At 42.1% G+C, this 20072-nt stretch overlaps 25 non-coding genes across 25 annotated transcripts; all 25 read right to left on the bottom strand.

The window, feature by feature from the left end:
* Nucleotides 1-165: 165 nt before the first annotated feature.
* On the bottom strand, nt 166-258 carry TRNAI-UAU (transfer RNA isoleucine (anticodon UAU)). The gene is given in 2 exon segments: nt 166-201; nt 221-258. It is a non-coding gene; the product is annotated as a tRNA-Ile (tRNA).
* A 1072-nt stretch (nt 259-1330) lies between these two features.
* Nucleotides 1331-1403, bottom strand: TRNAR-CCU (transfer RNA arginine (anticodon CCU)). The gene has a single exon. It is a non-coding gene; the product is annotated as a tRNA-Arg (tRNA).
* Nucleotides 1404-1657: 254 nt separating this feature from the next.
* TRNAI-UAU (transfer RNA isoleucine (anticodon UAU)) lies at nt 1658-1750 on the bottom strand. Its single transcript is given in 2 exon segments — nt 1658-1693; nt 1713-1750. It is a non-coding gene; the product is annotated as a tRNA-Ile (tRNA).
* Nucleotides 1751-2579: 829 nt separating this feature from the next.
* TRNAR-CCU (transfer RNA arginine (anticodon CCU)) lies at nt 2580-2652 on the bottom strand. Its single transcript has one exon. It is a non-coding gene; the product is annotated as a tRNA-Arg (tRNA).
* Nucleotides 2653-2906: 254 nt separating this feature from the next.
* On the bottom strand, nt 2907-2999 carry TRNAI-UAU (transfer RNA isoleucine (anticodon UAU)). The gene is given in 2 exon segments: nt 2907-2942; nt 2962-2999. It is a non-coding gene; the product is annotated as a tRNA-Ile (tRNA).
* Nucleotides 3000-4071: 1072 nt separating this feature from the next.
* Nucleotides 4072-4144, bottom strand: TRNAR-CCU (transfer RNA arginine (anticodon CCU)). The gene has a single exon. It is a non-coding gene; the product is annotated as a tRNA-Arg (tRNA).
* Nucleotides 4145-4398: 254 nt separating this feature from the next.
* TRNAI-UAU (transfer RNA isoleucine (anticodon UAU)) lies at nt 4399-4491 on the bottom strand. Its single transcript is given in 2 exon segments — nt 4399-4434; nt 4454-4491. It is a non-coding gene; the product is annotated as a tRNA-Ile (tRNA).
* Nucleotides 4492-5810: 1319 nt separating this feature from the next.
* TRNAR-CCU (transfer RNA arginine (anticodon CCU)) lies at nt 5811-5883 on the bottom strand. The gene has a single exon. It is a non-coding gene; the product is annotated as a tRNA-Arg (tRNA).
* Nucleotides 5884-6137: 254 nt separating this feature from the next.
* On the bottom strand, nt 6138-6230 carry TRNAI-UAU (transfer RNA isoleucine (anticodon UAU)). The gene is given in 2 exon segments: nt 6138-6173; nt 6193-6230. It is a non-coding gene; the product is annotated as a tRNA-Ile (tRNA).
* Nucleotides 6231-7302: 1072 nt separating this feature from the next.
* On the bottom strand, nt 7303-7375 carry TRNAR-CCU (transfer RNA arginine (anticodon CCU)). The gene has a single exon. It is a non-coding gene; the product is annotated as a tRNA-Arg (tRNA).
* A 254-nt stretch (nt 7376-7629) lies between these two features.
* TRNAI-UAU (transfer RNA isoleucine (anticodon UAU)) lies at nt 7630-7722 on the bottom strand. Its single transcript is given in 2 exon segments — nt 7630-7665; nt 7685-7722. It is a non-coding gene; the product is annotated as a tRNA-Ile (tRNA).
* A 1073-nt stretch (nt 7723-8795) lies between these two features.
* Nucleotides 8796-8868, bottom strand: TRNAR-CCU (transfer RNA arginine (anticodon CCU)). The gene has a single exon. It is a non-coding gene; the product is annotated as a tRNA-Arg (tRNA).
* A 254-nt stretch (nt 8869-9122) lies between these two features.
* TRNAI-UAU (transfer RNA isoleucine (anticodon UAU)) lies at nt 9123-9215 on the bottom strand. The gene is given in 2 exon segments: nt 9123-9158; nt 9178-9215. It is a non-coding gene; the product is annotated as a tRNA-Ile (tRNA).
* Nucleotides 9216-10538: 1323 nt separating this feature from the next.
* Nucleotides 10539-10611, bottom strand: TRNAR-CCU (transfer RNA arginine (anticodon CCU)). The gene has a single exon. It is a non-coding gene; the product is annotated as a tRNA-Arg (tRNA).
* A 254-nt stretch (nt 10612-10865) lies between these two features.
* Nucleotides 10866-10958, bottom strand: TRNAI-UAU (transfer RNA isoleucine (anticodon UAU)). Its single transcript is given in 2 exon segments — nt 10866-10901; nt 10921-10958. It is a non-coding gene; the product is annotated as a tRNA-Ile (tRNA).
* Nucleotides 10959-12281: 1323 nt separating this feature from the next.
* TRNAR-CCU (transfer RNA arginine (anticodon CCU)) lies at nt 12282-12353 on the bottom strand. Its single transcript has one exon. It is a non-coding gene; the product is annotated as a tRNA-Arg (tRNA).
* Nucleotides 12354-12607: 254 nt separating this feature from the next.
* Nucleotides 12608-12700, bottom strand: TRNAI-UAU (transfer RNA isoleucine (anticodon UAU)). Its single transcript is given in 2 exon segments — nt 12608-12643; nt 12663-12700. It is a non-coding gene; the product is annotated as a tRNA-Ile (tRNA).
* A 1072-nt stretch (nt 12701-13772) lies between these two features.
* TRNAR-CCU (transfer RNA arginine (anticodon CCU)) lies at nt 13773-13845 on the bottom strand. The gene has a single exon. It is a non-coding gene; the product is annotated as a tRNA-Arg (tRNA).
* A 254-nt stretch (nt 13846-14099) lies between these two features.
* TRNAI-UAU (transfer RNA isoleucine (anticodon UAU)) lies at nt 14100-14192 on the bottom strand. Its single transcript is given in 2 exon segments — nt 14100-14135; nt 14155-14192. It is a non-coding gene; the product is annotated as a tRNA-Ile (tRNA).
* Nucleotides 14193-15745: 1553 nt separating this feature from the next.
* Nucleotides 15746-15818, bottom strand: TRNAR-CCU (transfer RNA arginine (anticodon CCU)). Its single transcript has one exon. It is a non-coding gene; the product is annotated as a tRNA-Arg (tRNA).
* Nucleotides 15819-16072: 254 nt separating this feature from the next.
* TRNAI-UAU (transfer RNA isoleucine (anticodon UAU)) lies at nt 16073-16165 on the bottom strand. Its single transcript is given in 2 exon segments — nt 16073-16108; nt 16128-16165. It is a non-coding gene; the product is annotated as a tRNA-Ile (tRNA).
* Nucleotides 16166-17237: 1072 nt separating this feature from the next.
* On the bottom strand, nt 17238-17310 carry TRNAR-CCU (transfer RNA arginine (anticodon CCU)). Its single transcript has one exon. It is a non-coding gene; the product is annotated as a tRNA-Arg (tRNA).
* Nucleotides 17311-17564: 254 nt separating this feature from the next.
* Nucleotides 17565-17657, bottom strand: TRNAI-UAU (transfer RNA isoleucine (anticodon UAU)). The gene is given in 2 exon segments: nt 17565-17600; nt 17620-17657. It is a non-coding gene; the product is annotated as a tRNA-Ile (tRNA).
* Nucleotides 17658-18730: 1073 nt separating this feature from the next.
* TRNAR-CCU (transfer RNA arginine (anticodon CCU)) lies at nt 18731-18803 on the bottom strand. Its single transcript has one exon. It is a non-coding gene; the product is annotated as a tRNA-Arg (tRNA).
* A 254-nt stretch (nt 18804-19057) lies between these two features.
* TRNAI-UAU (transfer RNA isoleucine (anticodon UAU)) lies at nt 19058-19150 on the bottom strand. Its single transcript is given in 2 exon segments — nt 19058-19093; nt 19113-19150. It is a non-coding gene; the product is annotated as a tRNA-Ile (tRNA).
* Nucleotides 19151-20072: the final 922 nt, after the last annotated feature.

Below are 20072 nucleotides of genomic sequence, written 5' to 3'. Positions count from 1 at the left end.
CCAATCGGGAAAACAATCTTAATAACGTGCCTGCTTTCTTAGGACGAGAGCGAGAACTTCTTTTGTTGTGTCGTTTTGATAATTTGCTTACAATACATGGAAAACGGGTAAAAGACTTTGCTGCCCTACTGCAGTTTTTATATAACAATAAAGGTTAGAAAAGAATGCTCTAGGTGAGGCTCGAACTCACAACCTCGGCATTGCTCAACAGTAACTGCTATATAAGTACCACGCGCTGACCGATTGCGCCACTAGAGCTTTGCATGTGCTTCACAAGCCTGCTTTACAAGGGTGCTTTCTATGATCAGTATCAGATCTGGCTTTTGCGAGATCGACTTTACAAGCAACTTGGACATGAATTATTAGAGAAGACAGTGGAACACATTTAATGAAACTAAAACACACCCTTTGTTACCTTAAAGAGGGAAGAAAAGCAAGCACCCCAGATGGGACTGGAACCCACTATCCCTGGCTTAGGAGTCCACTAGGGCTAGCCACCTGTGGGGAAACGTGATGATATGTTATTTTAAAAAGCGTGCTTTCTATGATCAGTATCAGATCTGGTTTTTGCGAGATCGACTTTACAAGCAACTTGGACATGAATTATTAGAGAAGACAGTGGAACACATTTAACGAAACTAAAACACACCCTTGGTTACCTTAAAGAGGGAAGAAAAGCAAGCATCCCAGATGGGACTGGAACCCACTATCTCTGGCTTAGGAGTCCACTGGGGCTAGCCACCTGTGGGGAAACATGATGATATGTTTTTTTTAAAAAGCGTGCTTTCTGTGATCAGTATCAGATCTGGCTTTTGCGAGATCGACTTTACAAGCAACTTGGACATGAATTATCAGAGAAGACAGTGGAACACATTTAACAGAACTAAAACACACCCTTGGTTACCTTAAAGAGGGAAGAAAAGCAAGCACCCCAGATGGGACTGGAACCCACTATCCCTGGCTTAGGAGTCCACTGGGGCTAGCCACCTGTGGGGAAACATGATGATATGTTTTTTTAAAAAGCTAAATTTCTATTGTGATTGAGTAATCAAGGATGGTCTTTTGCTGTTTACCTTTAGATGCGGAAAACAATCTTAATCGTGTGCTTGCTTGCTTTCGTCAAGAGCGAGGCTTTCCTTTGTTGTCTCATTCCAACAGCAGCCAGAAGGCATTGAATGGCTACAGATGGATTGTTTCCATGATAAGCATGGTACCAGATTTTGCAAGATTGAATTCACAAGGAAGAGAATCATTAGAGAAGCCAATCAATCACATTTTATCTTGAACTAAAACTCATTGATGGATACCTGGTATAGAGAAGGAAAGCATACACCCCAGATGGGACTCGAACCCACAATCCCTGGCTTAGGAGGCCAGTGCCTTATCCATTAGGCCACTGGGGCTGGATGTTTGCAGTATGATGATAGTTAGTTTACAATCAAATATTCTCATGTTAAAAAGTTATCAAGGCTGGTCTTTTAGCGTTTGTTTTCCAATCGGGAAAACAATCTTAATAACGTGCCTGCTTTCTTAGGACGAGAGCGAGAACTTCTTTTGTTGTGTCGTTTTGATAATTTGCTTGCAATACATGGAAAACGGGTAAAAGACTTTGCTGCCCTACTGCAGTTTTTATATAACAATAAAGGTTAGAAAAGATTGCTCCAGGTGAGGCTTGAACCCACAACCTTGGCATTGCTCAACAGTTCCTGCTTTATAAGTACCGCGCGCTGACCGATTGCGCCACTGGAGCTTTGCATGTGCTTCACAAGCCTGCTTTACAAGGGTGCTTTCTATGATCAGTATCAGATCTGGCTTTTGCGAGATCGACTTTACAAGCAACTTGGACATGAATTATTAGAGAAGACAGTGGAACACATTTAATTAAACTAAAACACACCCTTTGTTACCTTAAAGAGGGAAGAAAAGCAAGCACCCCAGATGGGACTGGAACCCACTATCCCTGGCTTAGGAGTCCACTGGGGATAGCCACCGGTGGGGAAACGTGATGATATGTTTTTTTTAAAAAAGCGTGCTTTCTATGATCAGTATCAGATCTGGCTTTTGCGAGATCGACTTTACAAGCAACTTGGACATGAATTATTAGAGAAGACAGTGGAACACATTTAACAGAACTAAAACACACCCTTGGTTACCTTAAAGAGGGAAGAAAAGCAAGCACCCCAGATGGGACTGGAACCCACTATTCCTGGCTTAGGAGTCCACTGGGGCTAGCCACCTGTGGGGAAACATGATGATATGTTTTTTTAAAAAGCAAAATTTCTATTGTGATTGAGTAATCAAGGATGGTCTTTTGCTGTATACCTTTAGATGCGGAAAACAATCTTAATCGTGTGCTTGCTTGCTTTTGTCAAGAGCGAGGCTTTCCTTTGTTGTCTCATTCCAACAGCAGCCAGAAGGCATTGAATGGCTACAGATGGATTGTTTCCATGATAAGCATGGTACCAGATTTTGCAAGATTGACTTCACAAGGAAGAGAATCATTAGAGAAGCCAATCAATCACATTTTATCTTGAACTAAAACTCATTGATGGATACCTGGTATAGTGAAGGAAAGCATACACCCCAGATGGGACTTGAACCCACAATCCCTGGCTTAGGAGGCCAGTGCCTTATCCATTAGGCCACTGGGGCTGGATGTATGCAGCTTGATGATAGTTAGTTTACAATCAAATATTCTCATGTTAAAAAGTTATCAAGGCCGGTCTTTTACCATTTGTTTTCCAATCGGGAAAACAATCTTAATAACGTGCCTGCTTTCTTAGGACGAGAGCGAGAACTTCTTTTGTTGTGTCGTTTTGATAATTTGCTTACAATACATGGAAAACGGGTAAAAGACTTTGCTGCCCTACTGCAGTTTTTATATAACAATAAAGGTTAGAAAAGAATGCTCCAGGTGAGGCTCGAACTCACAACCTCGGCATTGCTCAACAGTTACTGCTTTATAAGTACCGCGCGCTGACCGATTGCGCCACTGGAGCTTTGCATGTGCTTCACAAGCCTGCTTTACAAGGGTGCTTTCTATGATCAGTATCAGTTCTGGCTTTTGCGAGATCGACTTTACAAGCAACTTGGACATGAATTATTAGAGAAGACAGTGGAACACATTTAATGAAACTAAAACACACCCTTTGTTACCTTAAAGAGGGAAGAAAAGCAAGCACCCCAGATGGGACTGGAACCCACTATCCCTGGCTTAGGAGTCCACTGGGGCTAGCCACCTGTGGGGAAACGTGATGATATGTTATTTTAAAAAGCGTGCTTTCTATGATCAGTATCAGATCTGGTTTTTGCGAGATCGACTTTACAAGCAACTTGGACATGAATTATTAGAGAAGACAGTGGAACACATTTAACGAAACTAAAACACACCCTTGGTTACCTTAAAGAGGGAAGAAAAGCAAGCATCCCAGATGGGACTGGAACCCACTATCTCTGGCTTAGGAGTCCACTGGGGCTAGCCACCTGTGGGGAAACGTGATGATATGTTTTTTTTAAAAAGCGTGCTTTCTGTGATCAGTATCAGATCTGGCTTTTGCGAGATCGACTTTACAAGCAACTTGGACATGAATTATTAGAGAAGACAGTGGAACACATTTAACAGAACTAAAACACACCCTTGGTTACCTTAAAGAGGGAAGAAAAGCAAGCACCCCAGATGGGACTGGAACCCACTATCCCTGGCTTAGGAGTCCACTGGGGCTAGCCACCTGTGGGGAAACATGATGATATGTTTTTTTAAAAAGCAAAATTTCTATTGTGATTGAGTAATCAAGGATGGTCTTTTGCTGTTTACCTTTAGATGCGGAAAACAATCTTAATCGTGTGCTTGCTTGCTTTCGTCAAGAGCGAGGCTTTCCTTTGTTGTCTCATTCCAACAGCAGCCAGAAGGCATTGAATGGCTACAGATGGATTGTTTCCATGATAAGCATGGTACCAGATTTTGCAAGATTGAATTCACAAGGAAGAGAATCATTAGAGAAGCCAATCAATCACATTTTATCTTGAACTAAAACTCATTGATGGATACCTGGTATAGAGAAGGAAAGCATACACCCCAGATGGGACTCGAACCCACAATCCCTGGCTTAGGAGGCCAGTGCCTTATCCATTAGGCCACTGGGGCTGGATGTTTGCAGTATGATGATAGTTAGTTTACAATCAAATATTCTCATGTTAAAAAGTTATCAAGGCTGGTCTTTTAGCGTTTGTTTTCCAATCGGGAAAACAATCTTAATATCGTGCCTGCTTTCTTAGGACGAGAGCGAGAACTTCTTTTGTTGTGTCGTTTTGATAATTTGCTTGCAATACATGGAAAACGGGTAAAAGACTTTGCTGCCCTACTGCAGTTTTTATATAACAATAAAGGTTAGAAAAGAATGCTCCAGGTGAGGCTCGAACTCACAACCTCGGCATTGCTCAACAGTTACTGCTTTATAAGTACTGCGCGCTGACCGCTTGCGCCACTGGAGCTTTGCATGTGCTTCACAAGCCTGCTTTACAAGGGTGCTTTCTATGATCAGTATCAGATCTGGCTTTTGCGAGATCGACTTTACAAGCAACTTGGACATGAATTATTAGAGAAGACAGTGGAACACATTTAATGAAACTAAAACACACCCTTTGTTACCTTAAAGAGGGAAGAAAAGCAAGCACCCCAGATGGGACTGGAACCCACTATCCCTGGCTTAGGAGTCCACTGGGGCTAGCCACCTGTGGGGAAACGTGATGATATGTTATTTTAAAAAGCGTGCTTTCTATGATCAGTATCAGATCTGGTTTTTGCGAGATCGACTTTACAAGCAACTTGGACATGAATTATTAGAGAAGACAGTGGAACACATTTAACAAAACTAAAACACACCCTTGGTTACCTTAAAGAGTGAAGAAAAGCAAGCACCCCAGATGGGACTGGAACCCACTATCCCTGGCTTAGGAGTCCACTGGGGATAGCCACCGGTGGGGAAACGTGATGATATGTTTTTTTTTAAAAAGCGTGCTTTCTATGATCAGTATCAGATCTGGCTTTTGCGAGAACGACTTTACAAGCAACTTGGACATGAATTATTAGAGAAGACAGTGGAACACATTTAACAGAACTAAAACACACCCTTGGTTACCTTAAAGAGGGAAGAAAAGCAAGCACCCCAGATGGGACTGGAACCCACTATTCCTGGCTTAGGAGTCCACTGGGGATAGCCACCGGTGGGGAAACGTGATGATATGTTTTTTTTTAAAAAGCGTGCTTTCTATGATCAGTATCAGATCTGGCTTTTGCGAGATCGACTTTACAAGCAACTTGGACATGAATTATTAGAGAAGACAGTGGAACACATTTAACAGAACTAAAACACACCCTTGGTTACCTTAAAGAGGGAAGAAAAGCAAGCACCCCAGATGGGACTGGAACCCACTATTCCTGGCTTAGGAGTCCACTGGGGCTAGCCACCTGTGGGGAAACATGATGATATGTTTTTTTAAAAAGCAAAATTTCTATTGTGATTGAGTAATCAAGGATGGTCTTTTGCTGTATACCTTTAGATGCGGAAAACAATCTTAATCGTGTGCTTGCTTGCTTTTGTCAAGAGCGAGGCTTTCCTTTGTTGTCTCATTCCAACAGCAGCCAGAAGGCATTGAATGGCTACAGATGGATTGTTTCCATGATAAGCATGGTACCAGATTTTGCAAGATTGACTTCACAAGGAAGAGAATCATTAGAGAAGCCAATCAATCACATTTTATCTTGAACTAAAACTCATTGATGGATACCTGGTATAGTGAAGGAAAGCATACACCCCAGATGGGACTTGAACCCACAATCCCTGGCTTAGGAGGCCAGTGCCTTATCCATTAGGCCACTGGGGCTGGATGTATGCAGCTTGATGATAGTTAGTTTACAATCAAATATTCTCATGTTAAAAAGTTATCAAGGCCGGTCTTTTACCGTTTGTTTTCCAATCGGTAAAACAATCTTAATAACGTGCCTGCTTTCTTAGGACGAGAGCGAGAACTTCTTTTGTTGTGTCGTTTTGATAATTTACTTTCAATACATGGAAAACAGGTAAAAGACTTTGCTGCCCTACTGCAGTTTTTATATAACAATAAAGGTTAGAAAAGAATGCTCCAGGTGAGGCTCGAACTCACAACCTCGGCATTGCTCAACAGTTACTGCTATATAAGTACCACGCGCTGACCGATTGCGCCACTAGAGCTTTGCATGTGCTTCACAAGCCTGCTTTACAAGGGTGCTTTCTATGATCAGTATCAAATCTGGCTTTTGCGAGATCGACTTTACAAGCAACTTGGACATGAATTATTAGAGAAGACAGTGGAACACATTTAATGAAACTAAAACACACCCTTTGTTACCTTAAAGAGGGAAGAAAAGCAAGCACCCCAGATGGGACTGGAACCCACTATCCCTGGCTTAGGAGTCCACTAGGGCTAGCCACCTGTGGGGAAACGTGATGATATGTTATTTTAAAAAGCGTGCTTTCTATGATCAGTATCAGATCTGGTTTTTGCGAGATCGACTTTACAAGCAACTTGGACATGAATTATTAGAGAAGACAGTGGAACACATTTAACGAAACTAAAACACACCCTTGGTTACCTTAAAGAGGGAAGAAAAGCAAGCATCCCAGATGGGACTGGAACCCACTATCTCTGGCTTAGGAGTCCACTGGGGCTAGCCACCTGTGGGGAAACGTGATGATATGTTTTTTTCAAAAAGCATGCTTTCTGTGATCAGTATCAGATCTGGCTTTTGCGAGATCGACTTTACAAGCAACTTGGACATGAATTATTAGAGAAGACAGTGGAACACATTTAACAGAACTAAAACACACCCTTGGTTACCTTAAAGAGGGAAGAAAAGCAAGCACCCCAGATGGGACTGGAACCCACTATCCCTGGCTTAGGAGTCCACTGGGGCTAGCCACCTGTGGGGAAACATGATGATATGTTTTTTTAAAAAGCAAAATTTCTATTGTGATTGAGTAATCAAGGATGGTCTTTTGCTGTTTACCTTTAGATGCGGAAAACAATCTTAATCGTGTGCTTGCTTGCTTTCGTCAAGAGCGAGGCTTTCCTTTGTTGTCTCATTCCAACAGCAGCCAGAAGGCATTGAATGGCTACAGATGGATTGTTTCCATGATAAGCATGGTACCAGATTTTGCAAGATTGAATTCACAAGGAAGAGAATCATTAGAGAAGCCAATCAATCACATTTTATCTTGAACTAAAACTCATTGATGGATACCTGGTATAGAGAAGGAAAGCATACACCCCAGATGGGACTCGAACCCACAATCCCTGGCTTAGGAGGCCAGTGCCTTATCCATTAGGCCACTGGGGCTGGATGTTTGCAGTATGATGATAGTTAGTTTACAATCAAATATTCTCATGTTAAAAAGTTATCAAGGCTGGTCTTTTAGCGTTTGTTTTCCAATCGGGAAAACAATCTTAATAACGTGCCTGCTTTCTTAGGACGAGAGCGAGAACTTCTTTTGTTGTGTCGTTTTGATAATTTGCTTGCAATACATGGAAAACGGGTAAAAGTCTTTGCTGCCCTACTGCAGTTTTTATATAACAATAAAGGTTAGAAAAGAATGCTCCAGGTGAGGCTCGAACTCACAACCTCGGCATTGCTCAACAGTTACTGCTTTATAAGTACCGCGCGCTGACCGATTGCGCCACTGGAGCTTTGCATGTGCTTCACAAGCCTGCTTTACAAGGGTGCTTTCTATGATCAGTATCAGATCTGGCTTTTGCGAGATCGACTTTACAAGCAACTTGGACATGAATTATTAGAGAAGACAGTGGAACACATTTAATGAAACTAAAACACACCCTTTGTTACCTTAAAGAGGGAAGAAAAGCAAGCACCCCAGATGGGACTGGAACCCACTATCCCTGGCTTAGGAGTCCACTGGGGCTAGCCACCTGTGGGGAAACGTGATAATATGTTATTTTAAAAAGCGTGCTTTCTATGATCAGTATCAGATCTGGTTTTTGCGAGATCGACTTTACAAGCAACTTGGACATGAATTATTAGAGAAGACAGTGGAACACATTTAACAAAACTAAAACACACCCTTGGTTACCTTAAAGAGTGAAGAAAAGCAAGCACCCCAGATGGGACTGGAACCCACTATCCCTGGCTTAGGAGTCCACTGGGGATAGCCACCGGTGGGGAAACGTGATGATATGTTTTTTTTTTAAAAGCGTGCTTTCTATGATCAGTATCAGATCTGGCTTTTGCGAGATCGACTTTACAAGCAACTTGGACATGAATTATTAGAGAAGACAGTGGAACACATTTAACAGAACTAAAACACACCCTTGGTTACCTTAAAAAGGGAAGAAAAGCAAGCACCCCAGATGGGACTGGAACCCACTATTCCTGGCTTAGGAGTCCACTGGGGCTAGCCACCTGTGGGGAAACATGATGATATGTTTTTTTAAAAAGCAAAATTTCTAATGTGATTGAGTAATCAAGGATGGTCTTTTGCTGTATACCTTTAGATGCGGAAAACAATCTTAATCGTGTGCTTGCTTGCTTTTGTCAAGAGCGAGGCTTTCCTTTGTTGTCTCATTCCAACAGCAGCCAGAAGGCATTGAATGGCTACAGATGGATTGTTTCCATGATAAGCATGGTACCAGATTTTGCAAGATTGACTTCACAAGGAAGAGAATCATTAGAGAAGCCAATCAATCACATTTTATCTTGAACTAAAACTCATTGATGGATACCTGGTATAGTGAAGGAAAGCATACACCCCAGATGGGACTTGAACCCACAATCCCTGGCTTAGGAGGCCAGTGCCTTATCCATTAGGCCACTGGGGCTGGATGTATGCAGCTTGATGATAGTTAGTTTACAATCAAATATTCTCATGTTAAAAAGTTATCAAGGCCGGTCTTTTACCATTTGTTTTCCAATCGGGAAAACAATCTTAATAACGTGCCTGCTTTCTTAGGACGAGAGCGAGAACTTCTTTTGTTGTGTCGTTTTGATAATTTGCTTACAATACATGGAAAACGGGTAAAAGACTTTGCTGCCCTACTGCAGTTTTTATATAACAATAAAGGTTAGAAAAGAATGCTCCAGGTGAGGCTCGAACTCACAACCTCGGCATTGCTCAACAGTTACTGCTATATAAGTACCACGCGCTGACCGATTGCGCCACTAGAGCTTTGCATGTGCTTCACAAGCCTGCTTTACAAGGGTGCTTTCTATGATCAGTATCAGATCTGGCTTTTGCGAGATCGACTTTACAAGCAACTTGGACATGAATTATTAGAGAAGACAGTGGAACACATTTAATGAAACTAAAACACACCCTTTGTTACCTTAAAGAGGGAAGAAAAGCAAGCACCCCAGATGGGACTGGAACCCACTATCCCTGGCTTAGGAGTCCACTGGGGCTAGCCACCTGTGGGGAAACGTGATGATATGTTATTTTAAAAAGCGTGCTTTCTATGATCAGTATCAGATCTGGTTTTTGCGAGATCGACTTTACAAGCAACTTGGACATGAATTATTAGAGAAGACAGTGGAACACATTTAACAAAACTAAAACACACCCTTGGTTACCTTAAAGAGTGAAGAAAAGCAAGCACCCCAGATGGGACTGGAACCCACTATCCCTGGCTTAGGAGTCCACTGGGGATAGCCACCGGTGGGGAAACGTGATGATATGTTTTTTTTTTTTTAAAAAGCGTGCTTTCTATGATCAGTATCAGATCTGGCTTTTGCGAGATCGACTTTACAAGCAACTTGGACATGAATTATTAGAGAAGACAGTGGAACACATTTAACAGAACTAAAACACACCCTTGGTTACCTTAAAGAGGGAAGAAAAGCAAGCACCCCAGATGGGACTGGAACCCACTATTCCTGGCTTAGGAGTCCACTGGGGATAGCCACCGGTGGGGAAACATGATGATATGTTTTTTTTTAAAAAGCGTGCTTTCTATGATCAGTATCAGATCTGGCTTTTGCGAGATCGACTTTACAAGCAACTTGGACATGAATTATTAGAGAAGACAGTGGAACACATTTAACAGAACTAAAACACACCCTTGGTTACCTTAAAGAGGGAAGAAAAGCAAGCACCCCAGATGGGACTGGAACCCACTATTCCTGGCTTAGGAGTCCACTGGGGCTAGCCACCTGTGGGGAAACATGATGATATGTTTTTTTAAAAAGCAAAATTTCTATTGTGATTGAGTAATCAAGGATGGTCTTTTGCTGTATACCTTTAGATGCGGAAAACAATCTTAATCGTGTGCTTGCTTGCTTTTGTCAAGAGCGAGGCTTTCCTTTGTTGTCTCATTCCAACAGCAGCCAGAAGGCATTGAATGGCTACAGATGGATTGTTTCCATGATAAGCATGGTACCAGATTTTGCAAGATTGACTTCACAAGGAAGAGAATCATTAGAGAAGCCAATCAATCACATTTTATCTTGAACTAAAACTCATTGATGGATACCTGGTATAGTGAAGGAAAGCATACACCCCAGATGGGACTTGAACCCACAATCCCTGGCTTAGGAGGCCAGTGCCTTATCCATTAGGCCACTGGGGCTGGATGTATGCAGCTTGATGATAGTTAGTTTACAATCAAATATTCTCATGTTAAAAAGTTATCAAGGCCGGTCTTTTACCATTTGTTTTCCAATCGGGAAAACAATCTTAATAACGTGCCTGCTTTCTTAGGACGAGAGCGAGAACTTCTTTTGTTGTGTCGTTTTGATAATTTGCTTACAATACATGGAAAACGGGTAAAAGACTTTGCTGCCCTACTGCAGTTTTTATATAACAATAAAGGTTAGAAAAGAATGCTCCAGGTGAGGCTCGAACTCACAACCTCGGCATTGCTCAACAGTTACTGCTATATAAGTACCACGCGCTGACCGATTGCGCCACTAGAGCTTTGCATGTGCTTCACAAGCCTGCTTTACAAGGGTGCTTTCTATGATCAGTATCAGATCTGGCTTTTGCGAGATCGACTTTACAAGCAACTTGGACATGAATTATTAGAGAAGACAGTGGAACACATTTAATGAAACTAAAACACACCCTTTGTTACCTTAAAGAGGGAAGAAAAGCAAGCACCCCAGATGGGACTGGAACCCACTATCCCTGGCTTAGGAGTCCACTGGGGCTAGCCACCTGTGGGGAAACGTGATGATATGTTATTTTAAAAAGCGTGCTTTCTATGATCAGTATCAGATCTGGTTTTTGCGAGATCGACTTTACAAGCAACTTGGACATGAATTATTAGAGAAGACAGTGGAACACATTTAACAAAACTAAAACACACCCTTGGTTACCTTAAAGAGTGAAGAAAAGCAAGCACCCCAGATGGGACTGGAACCCACTATCCCTGGCTTAGGAGTCCACTGGGGATAGCCACCGGTGGGGAAACGTGATGATATGTTTTTTTTTTTTAAAAAAGCGTGCTTTCTATGATCAGTATCAGATCTGGCTTTTGCGAGATCGACTTTACAAGCAACTTGGACATGAATTATTAGAGAAGACAGTGGAACACATTTAACAGAACTAAAACACACCCTTGGTTACCTTAAAGAGGGAAGAAAAGCAAGCACCCCAGATGGGACTGGAACCCACTATTCCTGGCTTAGGAGTCCACTGGGGATAGCCACCGGTGGGGAAACATGATGATATGTTTTTTTTTAAAAAGCGTGCTTTCTATGATCAGTATCAGATCTGGCTTTTGCGAGATCGACTTTACAAGCAACTTGGACATGAATTATTAGAGAAGACAGTGGAACACATTTAACAGAACTAAAACACACCCTTGGTTACCTTAAAGAGGGAAGAAAAGCAAGCACCCCAGATGGGACTGGAACCCACTATTCCTGGCTTAGGAGTCCACTGGGGCTAGCCACCTGTGGGGAAACATGATGATATGTTTTTTTAAAAAGCAAAATTTCTATTGTGATTGAGTAATCAAGGATGGTCTTTTGCTGTATACCTTTAGATGCGGAAAACAATCTTAATCGTGTGCTTGCTTGCTTTTGTCAAGAGCGAGGCTTTCCTTTGTTGTCTCATTCCAACAGCAGCCAGAAGGCATTGAATGGCTACAGATGGATTGTTTCCATGATAAGCATGGTACCAGATTTTGCAAGATTGACTTCACAAGGAAGAGAATCATTAGAGAAGCCAATCAATCACATTTTATCTTGAACTAAAACTCATTGATGGATACCTGGTATAGTGAAGGAAAGCATACACCCCAGATGGGACTTGAACCCACAATCCCTGGCTTAGGAGGCCAGTGCCTTACCATTAGGCCACTGGGGCTGGATGTATGCAGCTTGATGATAGTTAGTTTACAATCAAATATTCTCATGTTAAAAAGTTATCAAGGCCGGTCTTTTACCGTTTGTTTTCCAATCGGGAAAACAATCTTAATAACGTGCCTGCTTTCTTAGGACGAGAGCGAGAACTTCTTTTGTTGTGTCGTTTTGATAATTTGCTTACAATACATGGAAAACAGGTAAAAGACTTTGCTGCCCTACTGCAGTTTTTATATAACAATAAAGGTTAGAAAAGAATGCTCCAGGTGAGGCTCGAACTCACAACCTCGGCATTGCTCAACAGTTACTGCTATATAAGTACCACGCGCTGACCGATTGCGCCACTAGAGCTTTGCATGTGCTTCACAAGCCTGCTTTACAAGGGTGCTTTCTATGATCAGTATCAGATCTGGCTTTTGCGAGATCGACTTTACAAGCAACTTGGACATGAATTATTAGAGAAGACAGTGGAACACATTTAATGAAACTAAAACACACCCTTTGTTACCTTAAAGAGGGAAGAAAAGCAAGCACCCCAGATGGGACTGGAACCCACTATCCCTGGCTTAGGAGTCCACTAGGGCTAGCCACCTGTGGGGAAACGTGATGATATGTTATTTTAAAAAGCGTGCTTTCTATGATCAGTATCAGATCTGGTTTTTGCGAGATCGACTTTACAAGCAACTTGGACATGAATTATTAGAGAAAACAGTGGAACACATTTAACGAAACTAAAACACACCCTTGGTTACCTTAAAGAGGGAAGAAAAGCAAGCATCCCAGATGGGACTGGAACCCACTATCTCTGGCTTAGGAGTCCACTGGGGCTAGCCACCTGTGGGGAAACGTGATGATATGTTTTTTTTAAAAAGCATGCTTTCTGTGATCAGTATCAGATCTGGCTTTTGCGAGATCGACTTTACAAGCAACTTGGACATGAATTATTAGAGAAGACAGTGGAACACATTTAACAGAACTAAAACACACCCTTGGTTACCTTAAAGAGGGAAGAAAAGCAAGCACCCCAGATGGGACTGGAACCCACTATCCCTGGCTTAGGAGTCCACTGGGGCTAGCCACCTGTGGGGAAACATGATGATATGTTTTTTTAAAAAGCAAAATTTCTATTGTGATTGAGTAATCAAGGATGGTCTTTTGCTGTTTACCTTTAGATGCGGAAAACAATCTTAATCGTGTGCTTGCTTGCTTTCGTCAAGAGCGAGGCTTTCCTTTGTTGTCTCATTCCAAAAGCAGCCAGAAGGCATTGAATGGCTACAGATGGATTGTTTCCATGATAAGCATGGTACCAGATTTTGCAAGATTGAATTCACAAGGAAGAGAATCATTAGAGAAGCCAATCAATCACATTTTATCTTGAACTAAAACTCATTGATGGATACCTGGTATAGAGAAGGAAAGCATACACCCCAGATGGGACTCGAACCCACAATCCCTGGCTTAGGAGGCCAGTGCCTTATCCATTAGGCCACTGGGGCTGGATGTTTGCAGTATGATGATAGTTAGTTTACAATCAAATATTCTCATGTTAAAAAGTTATCAAGGCTGGTCTTTTAGCGTTTGTTTTCCAATCGGGAAAACAATCTTAATAACGTGCCTGCTTTCTTAGGACGAGAGCGAGAACTTCTTTTGTTGTGTCGTTTTGATAATTTGCTTGCAATACATGGAAAACGGGTAAAAGACTTTGCTGCCCTACTGCAGTTTTTATATAACAATAAAGGTTAGAAAAGAATGCTCCAGGTGAGGCTCGAACTCACAACCTCGGCATTGCTCAACAGTTACTGCTTTATAAGTACCGCGCGCTGACCGATTGCGCCACTGGAGCTTTGCATGTGCTTCACAAGCCTGCTTTACAAGGGTGCTTTCTATGATCAGTATCAGTTCTGGCTTTTGCGAGATCGACTTTACAAGCAACTTGGACATGAATTATTAGAGAAGACAGTGGAACACATTTAATGAAACTAAAACACACCCTTTGTTACCTTAAAGAGGGAAGAAAAGCAAGCACCCCAGATGGGACTGGAACCCACTATCCCTGGCTTAGGAGTCCACTGGGGCTAGCCACCTGTGGGGAAACGTGATGATATGTTATTTTAAAAAGCGTGCTTTCTATGATCAGTATCAGATCTGGTTTTTGCGAGATCGACTTTACAAGCAACTTGGACATGAATTATTAGAGAAGACAGTGGAACACATTTAATGAAACTAAAACACACCCTTTGTTACCTTAAAGAGGGAAGAAAAGCAAGCACCCCAGATGGGACTGGAACCCACTATCCCTGGCTTAGGAGTCCACTGGGGCTAGCCACCTGTGGGGAAACGTGATGATATGTTATTTTAAAAAGCGTGCTTTCTATGATCAGTATCAGATCTGGTTTTTGCGAGATCGACTTTACAAGCAACTTGGACATGAATTATTAGAGAAGACAGTGGAACACATTTAACAAAACTAAAACACACCCTTGGTTACCTTAAAGAGTGAAGAAAAGCAAGCACCCCAGATGGGACTGGAACCCACTATCCCTGGCTTAGGAGTCCACTGGGGATAGCCACCGGTGGGGAAACGTGATGATATGTTTTTTTTTAAAAAGCGTGCTTTCTATGATCAGTATCAGATCTGGCTTTTGCGAGAACGACTTTACAAGCAACTTGGACATGAATTATTAGAGAAGACAGTGGAACACATTTAACAGAACTAAAACACACCTTAAAGAGGGAAGAAAAGCAAGCACCCCAGATGGGACTGGAACCCACTATTCCTGGCTTAGGAGTCCACTGGGGATAGCCACCGGTGGGGAAACGTGATGATATGTTTTTTTTTAAAAAGCGTGCTTTCTATGATCAGTATCAGATCTGGCTTTTGCGAGATCGACTTTACAAGCAACTTGGACATGAATTATTAGAGAAGACAGTGGAACACATTTAACAGAACTAAAACACACCCTTGGTTACCTTAAAGAGGGAAGAAAAGCAAGCACCCCAGATGGGACTGGAACCCACTATTCCTGGCTTAGGAGTCCACTGGGGCTAGCCACCTGTGGGGAAACATGATGATATGTTTTTTTAAAAAGCAAAATTTCTATTGTGATTGAGTAATCAAGGATGGTCTTTTGCTGTATACCTTTAGATGCGGAAAACAATCTTAATCGTGTGCTTGCTTGCTTTTGTCAAGAGCGAGGCTTTCCTTTGTTGTCTCATTCCAACAGCAGCCAGAAGGCATTGAATGGCTACAGATGGATTGTTTCCATGATAAGCATGGTACCAGATTTTGCAAGATTGACTTCACAAGGAAGAGAATCATTAGAGAAGCCAATCAATCACATTTTATCTTGAACTAAAACTCATTGATGGATACCTGGTATAGTGAAGGAAAGCATACACCCCAGATGGGACTTGAACCCACAATCCCTGGCTTAGGAGGCCAGTGCCTTATCCATTAGGCCACTGGGGCTGGATGTATGCAGCTTGATGATAGTTAGTTTACAATCAAATATTCTCATGTTAAAAAGTTATCAAGGCCGGTCTTTTACCGTTTGTTTTCCAATCGGGAAAACAATCTTAATAACGTGCCTGCTTTCTTAGGACGAGAGCGAGAACTTCTTTTGTTGTGTCGTTTTGATAATTTGCTTTCAATACATGGAAAACAGGTAAAAGACTTTGCTGCCCTACTGCAGTTTTTATATAACAATAAAGGTTAGAAAAGAATGCTCCAGGTGAGGCTCGAACTCACAACCTCGGCATTGCTCAACAGTTACTGCTATATAAGTACCACGCGCTGACCGATTGCGCCACTAGAGCTTTGCATGTGCTTCACAAGCCTGCTTTACAAGGGTGCTTTCTATGATCAGTATCAGATCTGGCTTTTGCGAGATCGACTTTACAAGCAACTTGGACATGAATTATTAGAGAAGACAGTGGAACACATTTAATGAAACTAAAACACACCCTTTGTTACCTTAAAGAGGGAAGAAAAGCAAGCACCCCAGATGGGACTGGAACCCACTATCCCTGGCTTAGGAGTCCACTAGGGCTAGCCACCTGTGGGGAAACGTGATGATATGTTATTTTAAAAAGCGTGCTTTCTATGATCAGTATCAGATCTGGTTTTTGCGAGATCGACTTTACAAGCAACTTGGACATGAATTATTAGAGAAGACAGTGGAACACATTTAACGAAACTAAAACACACCCTTGGTTACCTTAAAGAGGGAAGAAAAGCAAGCATCCCAGATGGGACTGGAACCCACTATCTCTGGCTTAGGAGTCCACTGGGGCTAGCCACCTGTGGGGAAACGTGATGATATGTTTTTTTTAAAAAGCATGCTTTCTGTGATCAGTATCAGATCTGGCTTTTGCGAGATCGACTTTACAAGCAACTTGGACATGAATTATTAGAGAAGACAGTGGAACACATTTAACAGAACTAAAACACACCCTTGGTTACCTTAAAGAGGGAAGAAAAGCAAGCACCCCAGATGGGACTGGAACCCACTATCCCTGGCTTAGGAGTCCACTGGGGCTAGCCACCTGTGGGGAAACATGATGATATGTTTTTTTAAAAAGCAAAATTTCTATTGTGATTGAGTAATCAAGGATGGTCTTTTGCTGTTTACCTTTAGATGCGGAAAACAATCTTAATCGTGTGCTTGCTTGCTTTCGTCAAGAGCGAGGCTTTCCTTTGTTGTCTCATTCCAACAGCAGCCAGAAGGCATTGAATGGCTACAGATGGATTGTTTCCATGATAAGCATGGTACCAGATTTTGCAAGATTGAATTCACAAGGAAGAGAATCATTAGAGAAGCCAATCAATCACATTTTATCTTGAACTAAAACTCATTGATGGATACCTGGTATAGAGAAGGAAAGCATACACCCCAGATGGGACTCGAACCCACAATCCCTGGCTTAGGAGGCCAGTGCCTTATCCATTAGGCCACTGGGGCTGGATGTTTGCAGTATGATGATAGTTAGTTTACAATCAAATATTCTCATGTTAAAAAGTTATCAAGGCTGGTCTTTTAGCGTTTGTTTTCCAATCGGGAAAACAATCTTAATAACGTGCCTGCTTTCTTAGGACGAGAGCGAGAACTTCTTTTGTTGTGTCGTTTTGATAATTTGCTTGCAATACATGGAAAACGGGTAAAAGACTTTGCTGCCCTACTGCAGTTTTTATATAACAATAAAGGTTAGAAAAGAATGCTCCAGGTGAGGCTCGAACTCACAACCTCGGCATTGCTCAACAGTTACTGCTTTATAAGTACCGCGCGCTGACCGATTGCGCCACTGGAGCTTTGCATGTGCTTCACAAGCCTGCTTTACAAGGGTGCTTTCTATGATCAGTATCAGATCTGGCTTTTGTGAGATCGACTTTACAAGCAACTTGGACATGAATTATTAGAGAAGACAGTGGAACACATTTAATGAAACTAAAACACACCCTTTGTTACCTTAAAGAGGGAAGAAAAGCAAGCACCCCAGATGGGACTGGAACCCACTATCCCTGGCTTAGGAGTCCACTGGGGCTAGCCACCTGTGGGGAAACGTGATGATATGTTATTTTAAAAAGCGTGCTTTCTATGATCAGTATCAGATCTGGTTTTTGCGAGATTGACTTTACAAGCAACTTGGACATGAATTATTAGAGAAGACAGTGGAACACATTTAACAAAACTAAAACACACCCTTGGTTACCTTAAAGAGTGAAGAAAAGCAAGCACCCCAGATGGGACTGGAACCCACTATCCCTGGCTTAGGAGTCCACTGGGGATAGCCACCGGTGGGGAAACGTGATGATATGTTTTTTTTTAAAAAGCGTGCTTTCTATGATCAGTATCAGATCTGGCTTTTGCGAGATCGACTTTACAAGCAACTTGGACATGAATTATTAGAGAAGACAGTGGAACACATTTAACAGAACTAAAACACACCCTTGGTTACCTTAAAGAGGGAAGAAAAGCAAGCACCCCAGATGGGACTGGAACCCACTATTCCTGGCTTAGGAGTCCACTGGGGCTAGCCACCTGTGGGGAAACATGATGATATGTTTTTTAAAAAAGCAAAATTTCTATTGTGATTGAGTAATCAAGGATGGTCTTTTGCTGTATACCTTTAGATGCGGAAAACAATCTTAATCGTGTGCTTGCTTGCTTTTGTCAAGAGCGAGGCTTTCCTTTGTTGTCTCATTCCAACAGCAGCCAGAAGGCATTGAATGGCTACAGATGGATTGTTTCCATGATAAGCATGGTACCAGATTTTGCAAGATTGAATTCACAAGGAAGAGAATCATTAGAGAAGCCAATCAATCACATTTTATCTTGAACTAAAACTCATTGATGGATACCTGGTATAGAGAAGGAAAGCATACACCCCAGATGGGACTCGAACCCACAATCCCTGGCTTAGGAGGCCAGTGCCTTATCCATTAGGCCACTGGGGCTGGATGTTTGCAGTATGATGATAGTTAGTTTACAATCAAATATTCTCATGTTAAAAAGTTATCAAGGCTGGTCTTTTAGCGTTTGTTTTCCAATCGGGAAAACAATCTTAATATCGTGCCTGCTTTCTTAGGACGAGAGCGAGAACTTCTTTTGTTGTGTCGTTTTGATAATTTGCTTGCAATACATGGAAAACGGGTAAAAGACTTTGCTGCCCTACTGCAATTTTTATATAACAATAAAGGTTAGAAAAGAATGCTCCAGGTGAGGCTCGAACTCACAACCTCGGCATTGCTCAACAGTTACTGCTTTATAAGTACTGCGCGCTGACCGATTGCGCCACTGGAGCTTTGCATGTGCTTCACAAGCCTGCTTTACAAGGGTGCTTTCTATGATCAGTATCAGATCTGGCTTTTGCGAGATCGACTTTACAAGCAACTTGGACATGAATTATTAGAGAAGACAGTGGAACACATTTAATGAAACTAAAACACACCCTTTGTTACCTTAAAGAGGGAAGAAAAGCAAGCACCCCAGATGGGACTGGAACCCACTATCCCTGGCTTAGGAGTCCACTGGGGCTAGCCACCTGTGGGGAAACGTGATGATATGTTATTTTAAAAAGCGTGCTTTCTATGATCAGTATCAGATCTGGTTTTTGCGAGATCGACTTTACAAGCAACTTGGACATGAATTATTAGAGAAGACAGTGGAACACATTTAACAAAACTAAAACACACCCTTGGTTACCTTAAAGAGTGAAGAAAAGCAAGCACCCCAGATGGGACTGGAACCCACTATCCCTGGCTTAGGAGTCCACTGGGGATAGCCACCGGTGGGGAAACGTGATGATATGTTTTTTTTTAAAAAGCGTGCTTTCTATGATCAGTATCAGATCTGGCTTTTGCGAGATCGACTTTACAAGCAACTTGGACATGAATTATTAGAGAAGACAGTGGAACACATTTAACAGAACTAAAACACACCCTTGGTTACCTTAAAGAGGGAAGAAAAGCAAGCACCCCAGATGGGACTGGAACCCACTATTCCTGGCTTAGGAGTCCACTGGGGATAGCCACCGGTGGGGAAACGTGATGATATGTTTTTTTTTAAAAAGCGTGCTTTCTATGATCAGTATCAGATCTGGCTTTTGCGAGATCGACTTTACAAGCAACTTGGACATGAATTATTAGAGAAGACAGTGGAACACATTTAACAGAACTAAAACACACCCTTGGTTACCTTAAAGAGGGAAGAAAAGCAAGCACCCC

The sequence above is a fragment of the Hyla sarda genome, chromosome 4 (assembly GCF_029499605.1).
Source record: "Hyla sarda isolate aHylSar1 chromosome 4, aHylSar1.hap1, whole genome shotgun sequence".
NCBI lineage: Eukaryota > Metazoa > Chordata > Amphibia > Anura > Hylidae > Hyla > Hyla sarda.
The sequence above is the reverse complement of the archived record's forward strand: the minus strand, read 5'-3'. Positions and strand labels throughout refer to the sequence as shown.